This window comes from Oryctolagus cuniculus, chromosome 4, assembly GCF_964237555.1.
Source record: "Oryctolagus cuniculus chromosome 4, mOryCun1.1, whole genome shotgun sequence".
In the NCBI taxonomy this organism is placed as follows: Eukaryota; Metazoa; Chordata; class Mammalia; order Lagomorpha; family Leporidae; genus Oryctolagus; species Oryctolagus cuniculus.
In genome coordinates, this window is record NC_091435.1 from 50,721,846 (window position 1) to 50,747,779 (window position 25,934).

A 25,934-nucleotide genomic window follows, 5' to 3' on the forward strand; every position below is an offset into this window, starting at 1 on the left:
GTGGGTGCAAACTGTTTAAATCTTTACTTAATGTATACTAAACTGATCTTCTGTATATATAGAAAATTGAAAATGAATCGTGATATGAATGGAAGGGGAGAGAGAGTGGGAAAGGGGAGGGTTGCGGGTGGGAGGGAAGTCATCGCGGGGTGGGGGGAAGCCAATGTAGTCCATAAGCTGTCCTTTGGAAATCTATATTTATTAAATAAAAGTTAAAAAAAAGAAAGAAACTATTATGGCAAATTAGGTGCAGTTTTTATGCTTGAGAGATTTCAGTATGTTGTGTATATTCAAACTGCTACAGCTTCATGCCTCCTGCTTCTGAAGCAGTGTATGCTGAGCACTTGAGAGAGACTGGTATGCATTTGCATGTGCATTTTTAATGTAATATGTAACTTCCTTTACACTCTATGTTGCTAAGTCATAATTCACATGTGTGGTTATCCCATTAATAATGGGCCTTGTAAGCTTTTACCATTTGCAAATAATAAATATGTACTGCTGCATATTTAAAAAAAAAAAGGAAGATCTTTCTCTGTTTCTCTCTCTCTCACTGTCTAACTCTGCCTGTCAAAGAAATGCATAAAATTTTTCATGGATTTTAAAAAATGTATATCACTACAATAACTAAAGGGTGATGTATTATCATTCACATGACATAATATAATTCTGTTGATTAATTCAATTCCCATAAAGTCATATTTGGTGTATCCACCCATATGTAAAAGCAGGATTTTCTCCCTTGTTTTACAATGACTCATAATTGTTGACATTTTGACTAGTGCAATTTACATGTATTTTAGGCAATAGTGACTTAGTGTTACTAATTCTTATAAAATGTGAAAGGTTTTCAAGAGTTCTGAACTGGACCATTGCTCTTTTAATATCATAAATTTGATAAGAACTTATTCACATGGGAAATAATTCTTCAAAATAATTGGAAGCAAATTGATTTGCTATATTATACTCTCATACTTCCCATTTAACTTTTGGCAGTATAAAGAGGGCTTCAAAAAACCTACAAAATCTATGAATTGTTTCATATTGTATTTATATTAAATCCACATTTTTCATATTTTTGTTTCAGTAAGATATTTCAGATTTTAAATAGGAAGGCTGATCACAGAGGCAAAAGAGTATGTTGTATTTTTTACACATGGAATGAAATGGGACTTTATGATTTTACTATAAAGCTCTACATAGGAGAATAAAAGATCTGTGCTACATGTTTATGGATGCATTTATGTGTAATGTAGTGTTTCAGATCTTAAAATTGTCACAAGTAATTCTTGATAATAACAAACTACCTGCCTTAGGAAATGTTTACAATTAGCTATTATATTTTCCAATTGTTGAATGTCAGTGTTATTTGAAAATAGGCTCCCAATGGAAGTGACTTCTCTTTTAAATTCCATGGCACTAACAAAGCAGTGTGACTAATTCTATCTTATTTTGCATCTTTCTAGATAGTCTTAGCAAATGATATATTCACATTGATCAAAAAAATGAATAAAATGGGAGAGAGGGAACACTGTCAGTTCTAAATCCCACTACTAACCTTTAAAGTAGCCTAGAAAAACACACCATGTGTGGAAATGTTTCATTTGTTCAGTTTCTAATCATTTATCTAAAATCAGAAACAAGTACACACAGACACACACACACACACACACACACACAAGAGTTACAAAATTATTTAAGTGAATTCTTAACATAATGATAGTATAGTTTCCTCTTGAAAAAAATATGGAAATAGACACAATGCTACCATTACACTTATAATCATACATCCTTTTGATGAGTAAAAATTCATGTCTGTGCTCCCACTCCATTCATTTGTTGAACTCCTCAGTCAAATATTAGAAGTTGGAGTATTTGGAACACGACTGGGTCACTGATCAGACCCATTAGTTCCATTGTAAAAGATCCTAAAGAGTTCCTTTGCCCCTTCTTCCATGTGAGGACTTAAAGAAAAGGCAACCATCCATTAAGAAGGAAGTGGACACTCATAATTCATCAATACCGCCGCCATCTTGATCTTGGGTTTCCTGGCATCCAAACAGTGAGATACAAATTTCTGTTTTTTATAAATCTTCTGGTTTATGATATTTTGCCATAGCAACCCAAATGAATTAAATCAATTAGTGTGTGTCCAAGATTTGCTTTTATTTTTCCCGCATACAAAATATATTGTACTTGGCCTCATATCTTCTGATAATCTAAATAGGATGTGAAGGAAATAAGCCAATGAACAACAAGCCTCTGAATCTGTTGTAAAAGCCTTGAGGTAGAAAGACCAATTAAGAGTAGTTCTCCATCTAATTAGAAATAAACATGACAGGGTGTTAGGTCCCTTACAATTACATTAATAACACAGGTCAGAGGGATGCTGTAATTCCTTTTGTTAGGTGATATTTTCAGATGCAAGTCAACCCTGGCATGTTTTTCCTGTAAAATTAGGCCACACTTAAAAAAGTAAGAATAAAGCATTATTAAGTCATAATCCAAAAAAGTTTTGGTTACCAACAATCTGTCATAGAACTGCTTTCGTCTCATAAAGTGTCATTGTTAATACACTCAATACATTATTATAACAAAGTACTGGGTTTATCCCTGGGAAATATAACCTGATTTTCGGTATTTTTTCTTTCTCTTGATTTTTTATTTACAACTTTTATTTAATAATTAGAAATTTCTGAAGTACAACTTTTGAATTATAGCAGCTTTCCCCCCAAAGCCTCCTTCCCACATGCAACCATCCCTTCTCCCACTCCCTCTCCCATCCCATTGTTCATTATGATTCATTTTCAATTATATTTATATACAGAAGATCAACTTAGTATATACTAAGTAAAGATTTCAACAATTGTACCCACACAGACACACAAAATATGGAGTACTGTTTGAGTAGCAGCTTTACCATTAATTCTCATAGTGCAACACATTAAGGACAGAGATCCTACATGGGGAGTAAGTGCACAGTGACTGCTGTTGCTGATTTAACAACTGACACTCTTACTTATGATGTCAGTAATCACCAGAGGCTCTTGTCATGAGCTGCCAAGGCTATGGAAGCCTCTTGAGTTCACAAACTCAGACCTTATTTAGACAAGGTCATTGCAAAGTGGAAGTTCTCTGTTCCCTTCAGAGAAAGGTATTGCCTTCTTTGATGGCCCATTCTTTCTGCTGGGAACGCACTCACAGAGATATTTCATTTAGGTCATTTTTTTTTCCACAATGTCTTGGCTTTCCATACATGCGAAACTCTTATGGGCTTTTTAGCCAGATAGAATGCTTTAAGGGCTAATTCTGAGGCCAGAGTGCTATTTAGGACTTTTGTCATTCTATGAGTCTGCTGTGTATCCTATTTCCCATGTTGGGTCATTCTCTCCTTTTTAATTCTATCAATTATTTACAGACACTGGTCTTATTTATGTGATCCCTTTGACACTTAATCCTATCTTTTTGATCAGTTTTGAACTTAAACTGATCACTTTGAATAGTGAGATGACATTGGTGCATGCCACCTTGTTGGGATTGAATTAGAATCCCCGGGCACATTTCTAACTCTACAGTTTGAGGCAAGTCTGATTGAGCATGTGCTGAACTGTACATCTCCTCCCTCTCTCATTCCAACATTTGTCATTACTCGTCCAGATCTGCATAAATGCTTAAAGATGTGTTACACACAGAAACACAGAAACACAGCCATCAATATGAAGAATACACATTCTTCTCTGCAGTATATGGAACTAACTCTAGGATTGAAAACATACTAGGCCATAAAGCAAGTCTCAGCAAATTCAAAAGAATTGGAATCATACCATGAAGATTCTCAGACCACAGTGGAATGAAGCTGAGAATTTGCATCTCAGGAATCCCTAGAGCATATGCAAACACATTGAGACTGAACAACATGCTTCTGAATGAACATTGGGTCATAGAAGAAATAAAAAAAATCAAAAACTTTCTGGAAGTAAATGGGTATAATAGCACAACATTTCAAAAATTATGGGATACAGCAAAAGCAGTGTTAAGAGGAAAGTTTATAGCAATAGGTGCCTACATCAAGAAATTGGAAAGGCACCAAATAAATGAGCTTTCAATGAATCTCAAGGATCTAGAAAAACTGTAGCAAACCTGACCCAAAAATAGTAGGAGACAAGAAATAATTAAAATCAGAAAAGAAATCAATAGAATTGAATCCAAAAAATAATTACAAAAGATCAGCAAAATGAAGGGCTGTTTTTTTTTAAATAAATAAAATTGACACCATTGACCCAACTAACTAAAAAAAGAAGAGAAAAGACACAAATCAATAAAATCAGAGATGAAAAAGGAAATGTAACAACAGACACCACAGAAATAAAAAGAATCATTAGAAATTACTACAAAGAGTTGTATGCCAGCAAACAGGGAAACCTATCAGAAATGGATAGATTCCTGGACACATGCAACCTACCTAAATTCAACAAGGAAGACATTAAAACCTAAACAAACCCATAACTGAGACAGAAATTGAAACAGTAATAAAGGCCATCCCAACAAAGAAAAGCCCAGGACCAGATGGATTCACTGCTGAATTCTACCAGACATTTAAAGAACAACTAACTCCAATTCTTCTCAAACTATTCAGAACAATCAAAAGAGAGGGAATCCTCCCAAAGTTTTTCTATGAAGCCAGCATCACCTTAATACCTAAGCCTGAAAAAGATGCAGCATTAAAATAAAATTACAGACCAATGAACATAGATGCAAAAATCCTCAATAAAATTCTCACCAATAGAATGCAACCACGTGTCAGACCAAGTCTGATTTATCCCTGGTGGTGCAGGGATGGTTCAATGTGTGCAAAACAATCAAAGTGATACACCACATTAACAGACTGCAAAAGAAAAACCATATGATTATCTCCATAGATGCAGAGAAAGCATTCGATAAAATACAACAAAGTTTCATGATGAAAATTTTAAGCAAACTGGATATGGAAGGAACATTCCTCAATACAATCAAAGAAATTTATGAAAAACCCACGGCCAACATCCTATTGAATGGGGGAAAGTTGGAAGCATTTCCACTGAGATCTGGTACCAGGCAGGGATGCCTACTTTCACCACTGCTATTTAACATAGTTCTGGAGGTTTTAGCCAGAGCTATTAGGCAAGAAAAAGAAATTAAAGGAATACACATTGGGAAGGAAGAACTCCAACTATCCCTCTTTGCAGATGATATGATTCTTTATTTAGGGGATCCAAAGAACTCTACTAAGAGACTATTGGAACTCATAGAAGAGTATGACAAAGTAGCAGGATATAAAATCAATGCACAAAAATCAACAGCCTTTGTTTACACAGACAATGCCACAGCTGAAAAAAAAACTTCTAATATCAATCCCATTCACAATAGCTACAAAAATAATCAAATACCTTGGAATAAACTTACCAAGGACATTAAAGGTCTCTACGATGAGAATGACAAAACCTTAAAGAAAGAAATATAAGAGACTACCAAAAAATGGAAAAATCTTCCATGCTCATGGATTGGAAGAATCAATATCATTAAAATGTCCATTCTCACAAAAGCAATTTATAGATTCAATGCGATACCAATCAAAATACCAAAGACATTCTTCTCAGATCTAGAAAAAATGATGCTGAAATTCATATGGAGACACAGCAGACCTTGAATAGCTAAAGTACAACAAAAACAAAGCTGACAGCATCACAATACCAGATTTCAGGACATACTATAGGGCAGTTGTAATCAGAACAGCATGGTACTAGTATAGAAACAGATGGATACACCAATGGAACAGAATAGAAATCTCAGAAATAAACCCAAACATCTACAGCCAACTTATATCTGATCAAGGATCCAAAACCAATCCCTGGAGTAAGGACAGTCTATTCAATAAATGGTGCTGGGAAAACTGGATTTCCATGTGCAGAAGCATGAAGAAAGACCCCTACCTTTCACCTTACATAAAAATACACTCAACATGGATTAAAGATCTAAATCTACAACGCGACACCATCAAATTATTAGAGAACATTGGAGAAACCCTGCAAGATATAGGCACAGGCAAAGACTTCTTGGAAAAGACCCAAGAGGCACAGGCAGTCAAAGCCAAAAGTAACATTTGGGATTGCATCAAATTGACAAGTTTCTTTACTGCAAAAGAAACAGAAAGTGAAGAGGCAACCGACAGAATGGGAAAAAATATTTGCAAACTATGCAACAGATAAAGGATTACTAACCAGAATCTACAAAAAGATTAAGAAACTCCACAGCAACAAAACAAAGAACCCACTTAAGAGATGGGTTAAGGACCTATATAGACATTTTTCAAAAGCGGAAATCCAAATGGCCAATAGACACATGAAAAAATGTTCAGGATCATCAGCAATCCAGATTATATTTATAAATATATATATATATATATATATATGAGGATGGATATAACAGTGTTTGAGCAGAGTAGAAGAAATATAAAATTCATTAGGCTGACTAAATTGATATGGCTGAAGATGATTCTAATGGCTATCTAAATGTAACTGGAATAACAGTTTTCCTACGTCAAATGCATTGAACTGATTTAATTTCTGAAAAATAAGAGTTGGAATAAGAGAGGGAGGAGAAGTATAGTTCAGCAAACATTCACTTGGACTTACCCCTAATGGTAGAGCTAGAGATATGCCAAGGGACTCTAAATTCCATTAAGTTGGCATGTACCAATGCCATCTCACTATTCAAAGTGATCAGTTTAAGTTCATAATTGATCATAAAGATATAATTAAGTGTCAAAGTGGTCACATAAATAAGACCAGATTCTGCAAATAATTGATGGAATTAAAAAGGAGAGAATGACCCAATATGGGAAACAGGATACACAGCAGACTCATAGAATGGCAAATTCCCAAACAGCACTCTGGCCTCAGAGTCAGCCCTAAGGCACTCGGATCTGGCTAAAAAGCCCATGAGAGTTTCGCAGGCTTGGAAAGTCAAGACACTGTTGTAAAAAATACCCTAAATCAAAAAACTCTGTGAGTGAGATCACAGTGGAAAGAATGGGTCATCAAAGAAGGAGGTACCTTTCTCTGAAAGGAGGAGAGAACTTGCACTGTGAATATGGCTTTGTCTAAATAAGATCAGAGTTGGTGAACTGAAGAGGCTTCCATAGCCTCAGCAGCTCATGACAAGAGCCTCTGGTGATTACTGACATCATAAGTAAGTGTGTCAGTTGTTAAATCAGCAACAGCAGTCACTGTGCACTTACTCCCCATGTAGGATCTCTGTCCTTAATGTGTTGCACTATGAGAATTAATGGTACAACCAGTATCAAACAATACTTTATATTTTGTGTGTCTGTGTGGGTACAATTGTTGAAATATTTACTTAGTATATACTAAGCTGATCCTCTGTATATAAATATAATTAAAAATGAATCTTAATGAAGAATGGGATGGGAGAGGGAGTAGGAGATGGGATGGTTTGCAGATGGGAAGGAGGCTTTGGGGGGAAAGCTGCTATAATCCAAAAGTTGTACTTCAGAAATTTATATTTATTAATACAAGTTTTCTAAAAAAGATATAATTTCTTGAACTTAATGGCAATTTAAACACATTGGAATACTAGAGCAAGTTGATCATGTAGGATCTGTTTACCACATATTTCCCTAGGAAGTAGCCATTTTCAAAAGTGAACACAAATACACAAAAGAAAGATGTGCTGGCACAAATGCTATGGTGGTTCTTCTCCAGGATTTGGGTAAATTTATAATATCAAACCCTCTCTTTGAATTCAATAGGGATGATGCAATCCTTAGCTTTTTTTTTTTTTAATGTGGTCTTGACTTTTCAAATCCTGACTGCATTGGAAGCTTTCCGAGACACTTCAACACATAACATTTTAAATAATTTTATATATCATACATTGTTGTTCTGATTTATGCTAAAATATTTATTATAGTCACACAGGCATATTTTATTAGTTTTAATTTATGTTACTAAAGCATTTTCCCTCAAATATAATACTCAATAGCAGATACAAGCCAGTTCTCATTATTAAAAAGGTTGTTTTATTCAGAAATCCGTTTTTATTAATTGTATATACTTTATATTTTCACAGCTCAGTTTTTATTTTCCCTCTAATTTATTCTTTTTCAACTTTTATTTAATAAATACAAATTTCCAAAGTACAGCTTTTGGATTACAGTGGCTTTTTCCCCCCTATAACTTCCCTCCCACCCGCAACCCTCCCAACTCCCGCTACCTCTCCCACCTCATTCACATCAAGATACATTTTCAATTATCTTTATATACAGAAGATCAATTTAGTATAAATTAAGTAAAGATTTCAACAGTTTGCTTCCACACAGAAACACAAAGTGAAAAATACTGTTTAAGTACTAGTTATAGCATTAAATCACATTGTAAAACACATTAAGGACAGAGATCATACATGAGGAGTAAGTGCACAGTGACTCCTGTTGTTGACTTAACAAATTGACATTCTTGTTCATGGCCTCAGTAATCACCCTAGGCTCTTGTCATGAGTTTCCAAGGCTATGGAAGCCTTTTGAGTTCGCCGACTTCCATCTTATTCCGACAGAGTCATAGTCAAAGTGGAAGTTCTCTCCTCCCTTCAGAAAAAGGTACCTCCTTCATCGATGGCCCATTCTTTCCACTGGGATCTCACTCACAGAGATCTTTCATTTAATTTTTTTTTTTTTTTTTTTTTTTTTTTTTTTTTTTTTTTTTTTTTTTTTTTTTTTTTGCCAGAGTGTCTTGGCTTTCCATGCCTGACATACTCTCATGGGCTTTTTAGCCAGATCTGAATACCTTTAGGGCTGATTCTGAAGCCAGAGTACTGTTTAGGACATTTGCCATTTTATGAGTCTTCTGTGTATCCCGTTTCCCATGTTGGGTTGTTCCCTCTAATTTATCCTTATTGTTATCATGTTTTTATTTTCTACTTCCATTCTAATTAATTGAACAGATGTAAATAGTGAGAACTACCAACTAGCATTTCCATGTATATATTTGCAGGATTTTTATTTATATAAAAATTAAAGTGAATTTTACTTTTCTTTACATATCACTATTATTTTGCAGGTTTTGTAAGTGAGTTACCTGAGATTTAATGCAGTAAGTCATTTGTGAAATTATTTTTCTATCTCTCTTAACTTGTGATTCTGTCTTCTTACTGATAATAGAAAATGTATTTCTACACTAGATTTCAAATAAGAGCATCTAAATTACAAGGTGCTAATTATTTATGAATGATAAAATGAATTCTACTTGACATGTAAATAGCTAACTCTTAGTATATTTGAATACTCTAAGAAAAGAGGAAAATTACCAGTATTAATGTTAAAAAGGAATAAATAGGAGAATGTATTATGAAGTAGAATTCACTATCAGTGTGTAACAAAGTATTGGTTTAGTTAGTGTTCACGTGAAGGAATTTCTTGTGAAATCAACAACTATCTTCAATTGCTATATTTTACTCCTGTTTATTATTTTATATTAAAACACTTTATTGATGTACAGTATCCATACCACGAAATGTATATAAGTGTACAGATTTATGTTAATCATCTTTTAACTCTTGGAACCCTGAGTAGTTCTGAAGACACTACAAAAATATTTGCAAAAACATAAAATATGATTTTTTCCTGTACCTTTAAATGTTTTTACCCTATGTGCAGATAGGGGAAAAGAGTTTCTTCAAATGTGTTGGGGTAAATGTAGCAGGACATCATGTGTCAGTGTAAAGAAATATTGGTATTGCAAATGTATGCAAACTGCCATAGCCTTTCCCAAGCCTTTGTAGCCTTACCTCTGCACCAATTCTCCTGACTCAGGAGCTTGGTATCACTCCTTGATTGTGTTTTGATGTTTCTGCAGTTCAACAATTGAGTTCAATTTTAAACAGGCAAAACAGACATTTGTCATTGAGTTTGCATCCGGCTTCCAGTGGTGCCCTGCCCACTTAATCATGCAAGTAGGGGAATTGCTGGCAAAGCCAGAGGGACCAAAGCAAGCTGCTGTGACCTAGCAAGAATCATGTCACATGTAATTACCATAATTTATAAGGATCACTCTAGGCTCTTGGGTGCTGTTGCTGTGCACCAGCTGAACTGTGCTAGAATGTTTAAGTAAATATTTGCACGCAATCTGAACTGTTGAGAATTTCCACTCCAGCTATAGCCCCCTACTTATGAAATATTCAGTTCGTGAAATGTCTCCAGTGGTGCAGAGTGGTGGGTTTTCTCTCTGATTTGATTAGCAGTGATGATTCTTTCATGAGCTGTGAATGTCCTTCTAGATTAGCATCACCCAGGTTCTTAGGTCTTGTCACGGAAGAAGAGGACTAGGGGGACTGTTGCTTATGAACATGTTAAAAGTATGATTTTAACAATCTATGCAATGTTTCAAAATATGATTTTAAATACACTGAAATAAATTTAAATGCAAACCATTCTAATGGGCAATGTGTTATTTTGAATCAGAAACCTTATAGTAAATTAGAGATACACAGCAACTGAGGACAAAAATGATACAAGTGGGAGTATTGGTATAATTCTATTAAAGAATGGGATAATCTTCAGGTGTGTTACATAATTCTGAAAAAGATAAAATTTTATTTCATCAATGTTTGTGATATATATAGTTATTTGCTCATCACAATTTAAATATTGTTACTCAAAATACTCCATAAATTAAAAATAAGATCATACAATGTGAAATCACAAGTATTCTAAATAAAATTCGTAGAAGCAATACAAAATAAATTTATAAGCTCATCATAAATAAGAAAATATTAAGTCATCTAAGTAAGAATCTATCTTCAATAGTGAAGAAAATGCAAGTGCAGTATATATAGCACTAATGTATAAATAGTTTCTTTTCTCATATATAGGTGCTGTGTCATCTATTTCCCTCTATCAACTAAAGTGAATTTCATTTCTTTAGATGGTTGGAAAATATTTGCAATACATTTAAGATGCGACACATTCTCTTATCTTTTTGGACATTTACCTCAGTGCCAAATTATCTATTTAACATCTCTGTATTGAATGACTAGTTCCTACTAGCAGAGTAAGGAGGCTATTTGCATGTCATCTATATTAAATAGTGTACTGAAAAGTAGTTTTGTAATACTTTTTTATCTTTAAGTTTCAAGACATATTTATCTATTTATTCACTCAGTTATTTGAAGGATAGAAATATAGTCCTTGCAGTTATATTCTAATTTCAAAATGTTGTAAACATTGCTTCTTTTGACCTATATTCAAGGAAGTTAGAAATCAAAATCCAATTGGATTTTATAATGTTATTTAATTAAAATACATCAATCTTCTGAAGTCTCTGTTTCATAATTTATTATTACCTGTTATCAAATACTAGCTATAAAAATTTTGCTCTATAGTTACTAACATTGGCTTAGCATGCATTTTATTAATGTATATTTACAATAATAACAATTCTTAATCTTTTAACATTAGTTTATCTCTATATTGATCCAGATACCTCCCTTCTGGGGCATTTCTGGTGGTCTGCTTTAACTGATTTGACATGGATAATAGGATAATAAATAATTGTTTAGAGATTATTGTGAAAGCACTATTAACAGAGAATTTTAAAACAGAATTTATCCATTTTAAAGAATTATTACAATTTTTAAAATATAGTAGATTTAAAAGCTGGTTATTGTGTATATAGTAACTTTATAAACTTAAATTTTTTGTCTCATTTTAGGAAATTATTTTTATGTTATAAATCAAACACACCTGTCATGCCAGCATCCCATATGGATGCCAGTTCAGTTCTGGCTGCTCCACTTCTGATCCAGCTCCCTGCTAATGCACCTGGAAAAGCAGCAGAGGGTGGCCCAAGTACTGGGGCCCCTGCGCCCACTTGGGTGACACTGAAGAAGCGCCTAGCTCCAGTCGGTGGTGTGGCCCAGCCTCGGCCATGGTGGTCATTTAGTGAGAGGGGTTGAACCAGCAGATGGAAGACCTCTCTGTGTCTCTCCCACTCTCTATAACTACGACTTTCTTTTTTTTTCTTTTTTTTATTTTATTTTTTTTTTTTTTGACAGGCAGAGTGGACAGTGAGAGAGAGAGAGACAGAGAGAAAGGTCTTCCTTTACCGTTGGTTCACCCTCCAATGGCTGCTGCGGCAGCGTGCTGTGGCCGGCGCACCGTGCTGATCCGAAGCCAGGAGCCAGGTGCTTCCTCCTGGTCTTCCATGTGGGTGCAGGGCCCAAGCACTTGGGCCATCCTTCACTGCACTCCCGGGCCACAGCAGAGAGCTGGACTGGAAGAGGAGCAACCTGTGCTCGTGCCACAGGCAGAGGATTAGCCTATTGAGCTGCGGCGCAGGCCTGTAACCCTGACTTTCAAATAAACAAATAAATCTTAAAACCACGAGTCAAAAACCCACGGAGAATAAAGGAATGGGCTATGAGCAAGGACAATTTGTGGATAATTCAAATTTTCATATTTTACATTAACATTTGAATAATTCAACAAAATCACAAAGTCTCTCTGTGTGTGTATGCGCGCGCACATGCTTGTGTGTGTCTTCATTTTATATTATTGCCATAGCAAATCACCACAAACTCAGATGGTAAATGACAAATCATCCTATAACTCCTAGATTAGAAGTCCACAGGCGCTCGCTCAACTTGTTTCTCTTTCCTGGTCTCACCTGCAACAGGCAAACAATTCTTTCTGGCCTCGGACCCTTTTTAGTCTATACAGGTCTGCAGTAGTACCTAACTTGTGGCACCATTCAACTTAAAGGTTAGCCACAAAGAGTCAAGTCCTTCTCACACTTCAAATTTTTTTGTAGCCTCTTCTGTCTCACAATATCAGACCCTACCATGAGAAAACTCTATGTTATTAACGGCTCACAGATTTGGATTGTACATTCCTGGATAATCCAAGTAAATGTTCCCATTTCAAAATCCGTAACCTGAATTTCATCTGCAAAGCCCCCTTTGCCATGCAATGCAGCATAATCACAGATTTCTATAATAGTAAAGGACAGTCTTCTTACTACAGCGAGAACCTGTCAAGATTTATTTCTATATTACACTCTATGTTTATAATCTTTTGTTTGCAAATATTGAACAACCAGCTCTCATAACAGGACAAAACAAACCAACCAGAAAAAAAAAAAGCCTCTCGTGATATGAATAATTTCAGGGTGGCAGATTTCAAGCTTTTGATTTAGATTCCAAAAGCTCTCAAAATTCCTCTCATGGAGTGGTGTGAACTATCTCCAGTATACCTGTATGTATTTATGGAATTCATTTTATTTTTAAAAATTCATTTGGTTATATGAAAGGCAGAGAGACAGAATGCCAGAGGTAGTAGCAGATACAAAGAGAGAGAGCAAAAAAAAAGAGAAAGTTATTTTCCATCTGCCGGTTTGCTCTTCAAATGGTTGCAAGAGCTGAGGCTGGGTGTGGCAGAAGTCAGGAGCTAGGAACTCCATCTGGGTCTCCTATGTGAGTTGCAGAAACCCAAGTCCTTGGACCATCAAACATTGCTTGCCATGCACGTAAGCAAAAAGCAAGATTTGAAGTCATGTGAGGAATAGCAAAGACATGAATCACACTATGATGTGGGATATGGGCATCCAAAGTGGTTGTTTAAACTTCTTGCCACAGCTGATTTTGGTAGTGAAATGATGATGATGATGATGACACATTTTTCACAATCATATGTCAAAATGCAATTAAATAAATAGACAATACACATTCTTATATTTATCTTTTCATGCTAGCACAAATACATATCACAGCCAAAATAACTTAAGATAGAACATGAAATATTTTCTTCTAGGTAAAGAGACTATTTATAATGATTACAGTGTTCCTGTTATATATTATACATAGTTTTTCAATATTATTAGAAATGGAAGTGCGAGTTAGGAGATAATTACAAGTCTATTATACATTTTATTAAAAAAGATATTCAAGATTGCAAGCAAGAAATACATGGATTGAGTAACATTATAAGCTTTGCTGTTTTAAAATTAGCATTCTAGTGTCATATGATAATTGGTTACCTCAACAAATTAATACATGGCTCCCATTGAATATAAGTAAAGTGTGAATCTAACGTTTTCTTTATCAGTTATCTATAACAGAATTACTTGTAACAAATGGTTTAATTCATTAATTAATTGGAGCAAAAATTGTATAAATAGTTCTAAGTACTTTGGAATCAGCTTTCCTATTTTATATATGCATCAAACCCATATTAAAATTTTCACTGAAATGTCACAAGTTAGAGCTGGTTTTGAAATTGTTTTACTTTTATTGCTGTTTTCCTTCTAGTAATTATTAAAAGTATTTAATACAAAATATTATATGTATTTGATGTTTTGAAATTTGTTGCAAATTATACATTGTATTAAAGTAAATTTTGTTGATATAGAGACAAAACCTTTCCTTTTTGTCACAGATATCATCTATTTTAAAATCACATATTGATTCAGTTTGTGGAAGTTTGGTGGCTAGATAATTACACATGCCCTCAATAAACTAAATAGAAGATATTCTCAAATTTGTGTTTTAGCAACCATTTTCACTTATATTTTTTTCATTTTTTGTCTTGATTTCTACCCATAAGAGCAAGTACTGTTATTAAAAATGAGGGGTAGATGCATCAGACCACACTTGATTGCAATCATAAGCTTATTTCATCTATTTATTTGTGTATGAAGAATCTAAGTAATATTTTAAAGGAATGTTCTCTTTACCTATTTGATGGCTAAGAAATGGTTATTTTGTCATTCTGAAATCATAAACAATAAGCATATTTTGGAAGGAAAAATGATGCCAGTATGTATTTCAAATTCACCAAGTGAATATCATAAGAAACGAGGTTTCTGGGATTGTATTTTTAAAATTATAATTAATATGTCTCAATATAATCAATCAAGTTCCCTGGGGATGATTTCCTACTGGGGAGAGAGAGACTATGATGATTTGGGCTGGCACATTAGCATGGTAGAGTTAATGCAGCATCCCTGTGTGCTTAACTCACTCTCAGGGAGTAATTCTTGCCCTAGGAGAATTGTTCAATTAAATGCCAACATGAATTAAGTGACATTTTCAAATTATTTCTTTTCTCTAACTACTTCACTATTTGTTTGACTGCTATTGCAGATACATCCTTAGGGGTAAAAAAAAATATCTATCTATTGTTTCTCATCATGAGTTGAAATTTTACATTTATTGAAATATTTCTACTATGTTTCCAAGTCAGATCCACAGTTTACTGACTGTATTCCTTTAATCCTCTGAATCTCTTCCTGCTCTCCTGTGGCACACTGCCTTTTCCTCCATTTGCTGTGCTCCAGGACCAGCTGAGGAAATGGCCAGGCAAAGATAGAAGCAGTGGAGCAAACAATTATTAGGGGACAAAACAGACCAGCAAATCCAGTAACTGTGCTGAAGAACTTTATTTAAAAAAGTCTATGCTTTCTACCTTATTCCAGCCTTTTTCTACAGCATGGACTTAGATGAAATTCACAAGATGTATTTTCTTTAACAAAAACTGGAAAGTCTTAATATACATTACCATAAAATACAGTCAAACATTGCTTGCAATTTGCCAGGAAGATTTAAATGTTTTTAGATACTATAATGCTTTATAAATACTTCAAATGTGACTCAACATTTTACATACTACATATGACTATTTGATCCCTTGCAGCGCATTTATGCAAGAAGAGTTGGCTTTCATAGATAAGGTAGTGAAGCGACATGGAAAGGGGGTTTGAAGATTGTAAAGGCAAATATGAAAATAATAGTGACATCTACTGTTTATAAAAGAACTATGAGACAGACTCTTTACTAGATGCTTATCATATGTTATTTAATATAATCATGGATGCATTGTGAGGTACAGTATTGCTTTTCTAGGGATGCTGTAACAAATTTGCACAAATCAGGTGGCTTAAAACAACTGAAATGTGTTGTCTCTTAATCTGAAGACAGGAAACAAAAACAGGAAGTCAGCATGACCACCAGCCCTCTGAAATCCGGAAGCGGATCCTACTTGCCTCCACCTAGCTGCTGTCAGTTATGAGCACACACTGGCGTTCTGTGGGTTCCAGCTGTAACATTTCAGCTTCGGCCTCCACTGTCACATAGGAGTCGTCTTGCTTGTCTATTTTCACGTGATATTTTAATTTGCTATTAGGTGTGCCTATCATGGCAGAGGACAAACACACCCTGCTCCACTAGGACTACATCTTAACTGTTCACATCTGCAATGACCGTGTTGCCAAATACAATAAGTCTCTGTGGTTTGGGGAGTGAAGAATTCAATGTTTTAAATACGATTCAAGCCATTACAACCAGATATAAATTTAGTCCAGAATTTCTTTTTCTAGATGAATAAACTTTGGCTTTAAATGGTTAATTTTTCTGAAGCATTAAGAAAAATTTTCAAACCTGGAAATTTGTGAGCAAAATATATATGGTTTATCTCTGTGCTACACAACAATTAAAGACATGGCCTAAAATCCATTAACTCTGTGCAGAAATCAACATTGAGAATTTAATAAACATTCATGGTGGAAAGTAGAGATATTATTGAGGACTGAAGCTAAGAAAATGTTCCCAATGCACTGGAGGATAGATTACGTGCGTGGGCCCCTGCACCAACATGGGAGACCTGGAAGAAACTCCTGGCTCCTGGCCGCAGATGGGCCCAGCTCTGGCAGTTGCTGCCATTACTAGTGGATGTAAAACCTTTCTCTCTGTCTCTCCTTCCTCTGTCTGTAACTCTACCTGTCTATCTTTCTAAAAAATGTCCCCAGTGGCCCGGTGCTATGGTTTAACAGGTAAAGCTGCCACTAGAGTTGCTGGCATACCATATGGGTGCTGGTTTTGTTCCCAGCTGCTCTATTTTCGATCCAGCTCTCTTCTATGGCCTAGGAAGCCAGTAGAAGATGGCCCAAGTCCTTGGGCCCCTGCACCCTCTTGGAAAGTCCAAAGGAAGCTCCTGGCTCCTGGCTTCAGATCAGCGCAGCTTCAGCCATAGTGGTCATTTGGGGAGTGAACCAGTGGATGGAAGACCTTTCTCTCTTTCTCTGCCTCTGCCTCTCTGTAACTCCACATTTCAAATATAGAAGTAAATCTTTAAAAAAATTGTTCCTAGCATGTTCAGAAATAACAGACACAGCTGTAAAAAACAATGTGTCCAGAGACATAATGTTTATTTTTGCTTTCTATATCTGGAGTCAAGATCACGAAATATGAAAAATTAAAACCAGAGAAAGAATGGATATCCATTGTCGCTCCCCCTCTACGCAGAGGAACGACACTAGACCCTGCACTGTTCTTTTGTCTGCTCGGCCCTTCCCGGGTTTGCTGCTGGTTCTTCCCGGGTTGGCTGCTGTCCCTCCACCTCCGTGAAGGGGCGGGCCCCCCTGCCACTTTCCCCACTTCCGCGGGGGAACGGCACACCGCCGGCCGGCTCTCTCGGGGGCTGCTCAGATGTTATTCGGATATTCCCTTTAGATGTTCCTGGTGCATGTTGTCTCTCTCCTCCTTTATAGTCCTCTTCCACCAATCCCAACTCTGCTACCCACACGCCGAGTATGCTGCTCTCCTCCAATCAGGAGCAGGATCAGCTCCTACAGGTCATCACTCAAGTTGGCGAGAGACAGCTGCGTAGAAGCTGTTTACTCCTCTCCCAGCGCCATATTGTGGGAGAGCAGATGCATAGAATAAGTCTTAATTCCAGTAACTTAGTCTAGTCCGAGTTGCTCCCCACAATCCATGTTGTGTTATTGAAATGCAATGACTTCCTTAATATTTGCAAGAGATTGGGGAGGGTAGGCTCTTCAACAGATACTCAAAGAGAAAATAAAATTTTGAGGATATCTAAAGTAATATAATTATGAGCTCAGATTAGTGGAACCTGGCAGACAGATTTAAATATCTGAAACTTCTTTATTAAGTATACAGATGTAAGGTTAATTTTTTAAAATAATAACAATAATATAATAGCAGTAGATGTTCCACTGCGTTGTGATTCAAAATTATTTTTTATTAGTGCAGTGGGTTTCTTACTATTGTCTAGTCTAGCAAATTTGTTATTTAAGTGTGATGTTTGGTTTTGTAACACTGTAGGCTATTCTACACAGTACCCTAAGCAAAATTATCCATTGATATTGGTGTCCACAACCAGGAAAGACAAATCAGTTCTAATAATTAATAGACATACTACTTCTATATTCCTTATTGAGGTGTTACCGATTGTTAAGATTAATCATTGTCATTAACAATCACATCTGTGTTCAAAATAATGTTTAAGATGAGTCAGGTTATTTGAATATAAATTTCTTTAGACACTCTAAACATTTATATCATTGCTAATGTCATAAATTAATGAAATAGATCTACATATTATTAAAGCATCAATAATAGACAAACATACACTATCTTCTAGCAATTATATGAGTAGTAACAGGAACTATCCAGAAATGGCAATGAGATCATTCATCACTAACTTCCTAATGGCTCCTAATAGGAAATTATACTTAATCTCTATTTCTGCTTACCCAGACATTTCAAAATGTTTTGAAATTACATTTGTATATAAATATATTTTACTGTTTTATTTTGACTCAAGATTGTTTATTGCATTTATTAGCAATTATATAGACTAAATAGAGATACATACCTTAAAAAATTTGTATTAATATCCATGTGAGTTTCTGAAACCAAACGTTAACTACCTCCCTACCTCCTATCAATTACTTTCTGGCTCTAGATTTGTAGTTCTCTGTTATTATCTAAACAAAAACTGCAATCACATGATCAGCATAATTCACCATCTCAGAACAGAAAAATAGTTTGAAAGCCTTTGAATATGAATTTCCTCCTTTCTTCTCAAATGCATAGCTGACATTTTAATGTGTTTTCAGTGTTTCTGAGATAATTCACTAAATTGCTGCTATTCAAACCAGTTCCAATTCTAGCTGGCACCTATTGATATCTCATGAAATCATCCCTTTTCACTATAAACTCAAAGTAGATTTTGTCTGGCTGCCAAAAAGAAAATACAGAATTTACTAAATAGCATGATGAATAATACTCGTGAGAGTTTTGTCTTATTGTAATGTGGAGATAAAGGCTACTAGGGGAATAAACAATCAAATATTAATACAGTTGATGTTGTATCCAACTGGGCAATTTAGTCCTTAGCACCGTGCCTAATTTTAGATTTCATGTAAAGGTGACAGACAGATCATGGCAAAATTAAGATAAAACAATTCTGATTGGTTTTGGAATCCTCACATACAGTCTATCAAAGAAAGAGAACATGAATAGCATCTGCAAATTGCTAAGAGGTACTTTTTTAAGGTTTCCATAAGGGAATTTCCATTTATGAACAAAAAGTGATGATTATGAGCAGATTTATCCTAATGAAATGAACTGATGAAAAAACTAATTTTGTTCATAGGAAGCATAATCCATAGTATTAGACATCAGGCAACAAAGGTTGATGATTTATGAAGAACAAAAAGTTAAATTGTTACTACTATTGCCCAGTTGATTTTTTAAGTGTATGTTTTTATTTTCTTTAGATTTATTTTATTTATTTGAAAGGCAGAGTGACAGGGAGAGAGGGACAGAGAGAAAGAGATCTTTCATCTGTCGTTTCACTCCCCAAATGGACATAACAACAGGGCTTGGTCAGACCAAAAAGAGGATTTGAGAACTCCATTTGTGTTTCCCACATGGATGACAGTGACCGAAATACTTGGGCCATCCTCCACTGCTTTCCCAAGTGCATTTGCAGGGCACTGGATAAGAAGCGAAGAAGCCAGATCTCAAACCTACTCTGTTATGGGATGCTGGTGTTACAGGCGGCAGCTTTACCAGTTGCACCACAACATTGGCTTTGCCAAGATTATCGACTAAAGGGAATTTTCTGTCCGTTCACTGGGATAATAAATCATGAAGAGTTTAATTTCTTCTGGAAATTAAGACAAGAAGCTGGAAATATAAGAAAGACAAAGTAGTTAGACTATACAGAACACCAAAGAGAAGATGGTATGTAAATAATAGGTACATCTTACATGAAGAGAGATTACAGAGATGATAGATAGATAGGTAGATAGATAATAGATAGATAGATAGATAGATAGATAGACAGATAGATAGATAATAGATAATCCTGGAGATCTACATAGCTTCCATATTAGGTAGGAAGTAGAAAATTGATCAGAGCATGTGAACAAGCCATCTAAAGCAGGGCAAAAAAATAACAAAATATGATTACAGGAAATCGTGCTTAGAACTCACACAGAGAAAGAAGTAGTGCCTTTCCTCACCAGTTATATGAGAAAAACTCATAACTCAGAGGTAATTGGATAAAGTCATAAGATAACCTTGCCTCCAGAATGGGGAGTTTTTAGCCCTATACCAATCACTGTCCTCTTGCCTAACAAATCATGAAAGGAAGAACTAAAATGATCAAACTGTTTCCAGCTAACTGTATCCAAAAACAAGGTTCAACATTATTTGTAAAACAAACATGGCCAGAACTCAGTAATGCAAAATGCACATTTTTACATTATAATCCAAAATTTGCAGACAATCAAAGACACAGAAAAATGTAAGCTATTAATGATGGGAAAGGTCAGTCAATTGAAAGCGCTCCCTAACTAGAATAGATATTAGAAGGAGCAGATAAAAACAGTAATACAGTTACTACAACTATTATGATCCTATTCCATAATTTAAATGTTTTAAAAGGAATCATTAAAGATGCTAAAAAGACTCAAATTAAAATACAATTGATGAGATATAGTGTTGGGGCATAGCAGGAAAAACTGCCATTTGAGATGCAGGCATTAAATACAGGCTCTGGTTTGAGTCTCAGTTGCTCCAATTCCAAACAAGCTTCCTGCTAATGTGCTTGGGAAAGCAGCAGAAGATGACCCAATTACTTGTGCCCCTTTATTCATGTAGGAGACCCTTAAGAAGCTCCTGGCTCACAGGCTTCAGACTGGCCTAGCTCTAGCCATTGCAGCCACTGGGGAGTGAACCAGTAGATGCAATCTCTCTTTGTCTCTCTGTCTGTCTCTCTCTCTCCCTCTCATCTTCCCTCCATCTCTGACTCTCTCTCCCCCCATTTCTCCTTGTCTCTTTATAACTCTGCTTTTCAAATAAATTTTATAAATCTTTAAAAAATTCAAGTGATGAAAACTACAGTGTATGAGCTGGAAAATATACTTACGATATTAACAGCCAGTCAGACAATGTGGAAGAAATTACTAGGTAACTTGAAGTCATAGCAAAAAATAGCAAAATATGGGAGAAGGGGGAGAGAAGGAGGGAGAGGGAAATTTAAAAATAGAAAGTTATTAAAAGCACTACTAGATTTTGGAACAGCTGCAGCAATTTAGTACTCATGATGCCCCTGAAGAAAAGACAGGGAAATGTCACAGTAAACAAGTGAAGAGTCATTGTCATCAATTTAATTTAATTGTGTTGCATGCATTCACATTTTAAATATTTAAATGTATACACTTTAAATTAAGCACAATATTTTCTATATCAATTGCAAAGGAATAAAAGTGAAATAAATACATTCAAAATTGGGAAAAATAAACTGAAAGGAATAAACAGGAAATGCTAAATTAAAATTTTCAGGAAAACGCTTTAAAAAAAACAGTGGGAATGTGGAGATATACAGTGGAATGTAGCACAATTAATGGCAACTATTAGGGAAAATGTTAAATGTTCTTTTAATATGATTTATCTTTTATAAAAGCACAACTTAAAAATAACAAAATGAATTTGGTATTATCTATACACATACACACATCTTTGGACAAAGCTTTGTATAATATTCCATTACTAATAAAATATCAACATCCTTTCAAGTAGTAATGCTAGCAAACTAAGAGTTTTTCTTAAGACCTTTGCTTCAGGGGTTAGCGCTATGGCATAATAGGTTAAGCTTATACCTGCTGTACTGGCATCTCATATGGGGGCCAATTTGAGTCCCAACTGTTCCACTTCCAATCCAGCTGCCTGCTAATGTGACTGGGAGAGCAGTGGAAGATGACCCAAGTGCTTGGATCCCTGCACCCACTTGGGAGACCCAGAAGAAGCTACTGGCTTCTGGCTTTAGATTTGTTCTCATAGCTGTAGAATGTGTGGTGGCTTCTACTTCAACTCAGGTAGAACTGCCTCCCTTTTATGAGATAACAACAACATGAAAAACTCAACAACACAAGAAAAATCCAGTTAAGAAATGGGCAAATACCTCAACAGACTGGTTGTCTGCATTCTCACTAAACTATGGTCTTTTTGCTTTTCATTTGTTAAATTTCTTATTTGGTAAAGTATTAAGTGTTCTTAGTGTAATATAATTTTAGAGTGTTATCTCAAAAACTAAAAAAAAAAAGAATGGGGGAAAATTAGGGGTGATAGGGAGGGGGGAAGGGAAGGGAAGGAGAGAGGAAGGGAATCTCATTCTGTTCTTAGACTTGTATCTGAAAATCACACGGAATCTGTTAAAAACTTAAATTTTAAAAAATAACAAAAAAGAAAACAAGAACAAGTGAATTAGAATAAGCTCTAAATGATGAAAAACAAAACAATATAAAGCAAAACAGAAAAAAGTAACTCAAAAGGCCAACAAATGTTCAAGTAATTGGCGATAAAATCAGCCTTATTAGAATAGATATTATCTAAGAGAAATAGAGTAACAAATTCTTGTAAGGTGTGGAAAAAAGGGACTCTTGTGGGAATGTAAATTAGTGCAACCACTATGACAAACAATATGGAGATTTTCTTTTTTTTTTTTTTTTTGCTTTCAAACTTTTATTTAATGAATATAAATTTCCAAAGTACAGCTTATGGATTACAATGGCTTCCCCCCCATAACGTTCCCCCCACCTGCAACCCTCCCCTTTCCCACTCCCTCTCCCCTTCCATTCACATCAAGATTCATTTCCGATTCTCTTATATACAGAAGATCAGTTAAGCATACATTAAGTAAAGATTTCAACAGTTTGCTCCCACACAGAAACATAAAGTGAAAAATACTGTTTGAGTACTAGTTATAGCATTAGATCTCAATGTACAGCACACTAAGGACAAAGATCCTACATGAGGAGTAAGTGCACAGTGACTCCTGTTGTTGACTTAACAAATTGACACTCTTGTTTATGGCATCAGTAATCACCCTAGGCTCTTGTCATGAGCTGCCAAGGCTTTGGAAGCCCCCTGAGTTCACTGACTCTGATCATATTTAGACAAGGCCATGGTCAAAGTGGAAGTTCTCTCCTCCCTTCAGAGAAAGGTACCTCCTTCTTTGATGACCCGTTCTTTCCACTGGGATCTCACTCACAGAGATCTTTCATTTAGGTTTTTTTTCTTTTTTTTTTTTTTTTTTTTTTTTTTTTTTTTTTGCCAGAGGGTCTTGGCTTTCCATGCCTGAAATACTCCCATGGGCTTTTCAGCCGGATCCGAATGCCTTAAGGGCTGATTCTGAGGCCAGAGTGCTGTTTAGGACATCTGCCATTCTATGGGTCTGCTGTGTATCTCACTTCCCATGTTGGATCATTCTCTCCCTTTTTGTTTCTATCAGCTAGTATTTTCACACACGGTTTTTGTTTATGTGATCCCTTTGGTTCTTAGTCCTATCATTATGATCAATTGTGAACAGAAATTGATCCCTGGGACTAGTGAGATGGCATTGGTACATGCCACCTCGATGGGATTGAATTCGAATCCCCTGGTATGTTTCTACCTCTACTGTTTGAGGTAAGTCAGCTTGAGCATGTCCCCAATTGCACATCTCTTCCCTCTCTTATTCCCACTCTTATATTTAACAGTGATCACTTTTCAGTTAAGTTTCAGCACTTAATAAGAATTGTGTATTGATTACAGTATTCAACCAAAAGTATTAAGTAGAACAAACAAAAAAAATACCAAGAGGGATAACATATCAAGTTGCTCATCAACAGTCAGGGTGAGGGCTGATCAAGTCACCGTTTCTCCTAGTGTTCATTTCACTTTAACAGGTTTCCTTTTTGGTGCTCAGTTAGTTGTCACCTATCAAGGAGAACAAGTGGTATTTGTCCCATTGGGATTGGCTTATTACACTCAACATAATGTTTTCCAAATTCCTAACAGGGATCACTTTTCAGTTAAAATTTAAACACCTAAGAATAATTGTGTGTTAATTACAGAGTTCACCCAATAATACTAGAACAAAAAAAAATACTAAAATGGATAAAGTATTACATTGTACATCAACCGTCAGGACAAGAGCTGATCAAGTCACTGTTTCTCATAGTGTCCATTTCACTTCAACAGGTTTCCCCCTTGGTGCTCAGTTAGTAGTCGCCAATCAGGGAGAACATATGATATTTGTCCCTTTGGGACTGGCTCAATTCACTCAGCATGATGTTTTCCAAATTCCTCCATCTTGTTGCAAATGATTGGGTTTCGTTGTTTTTGACTGCTGTATAGTATTCTATAGAGTACATGTCCCATAATTTCTTTATCCAGTCTACTGTTGATGGGCATTTGGGTTGGTTGCAGGTCTTAGCTATTGTGAATTGAGCTGCAATAAACATTAATGTGCAGACAGCTTTTTTGTTTGCCAATTTCATTTCCTTTGGGTAAATTCCAAGGAGTGGGATGGCTGGGTTGAATGGTAGGGTTATCTTCAGGTTTCTGAGGAATCTCCAGACTGACTTCCATAGTTTATTAACCAGTTTGCATTCCCACCAACAGTGGGTTAGTGTCCCTTTTTCCCCACATCCTCTCCAGCATCTGTTGTTGGTAGATTTCTGAATGTGAGCCATTCTAACCGGGGTGAGGTGAAACCTCATTGTGGTTTTGATTTGCATATATATATATGTATATAGAGACATCTGAATTAGTAATCTTACTACTGAGCATGTACTCAAGAAATGAACACATTATATCAAAAAGATACCTTCCCCACCATGCTTATAACAGTCAAAATATAGCAATGAATGGATAAAGAAAATGTGGGCTCCATATACAATGGAATATTACTCAGGTATAAAAAAGAAATTCTGCTTTTGCATCAAGGTCGATGCAACTGGAGGACATTATGTTTAATGAAAACAGACACAGAAGACAATTACTGCATGTTCTCCATTATATATGGAAGCTAAAATACAAAATAAAATATATATTAAAAAAATAAATGCCTGTGTATATCAACATTGCGGCAAATACATTTTTGCCAATCTTTGTTGTTTTTCTTTGTGAAATCAATGGTTAAATATAATATACTACTATTGTTTTAATGGTCTGTGATTATTTTAAAGTTTACGGTATGTGACTGAAATGGACATTTTTAATTGATCATTATGTATAGCCATTGTCTATATTCATATTGAACTGTGGTATTTTTACTTTTTAGTTGTTGAACTCTTTAGTTACTGGAGTAGTAAATAATTCCCTGTAACATAAATTAAAAATGTTCTCTCAAATATTTTTAAAAAAGAAACATTTACCTACTATATGTATAAGCCAATTTAAAAAGAACTTATAATGCTGAACTAAATATAATTGTAATAATCTTGAAATTAAATAGATGGATGAATACATTGTGATTTATGTGCACAATGGAATATTGCCATTTGTAACCATGTGAATAATATAAGACTGCATTATGCTAAATGAAATAAACCAAACTCAGAAAAACACACACCACATGTTCTCACTTATATGTAGAGTCAGAAACTGTTGAGCTCATAGAAGCGGAAAGTAGAAATGTAGTTACCATAAACAGAGGTTTGGGGAAATTGAACGATGATGGACAAAGGGTACAAACCTCAGTCACATGGGAGGGATAAGTTAGGCTTTTTTCTCTTTCTTTGAGTGCTTTT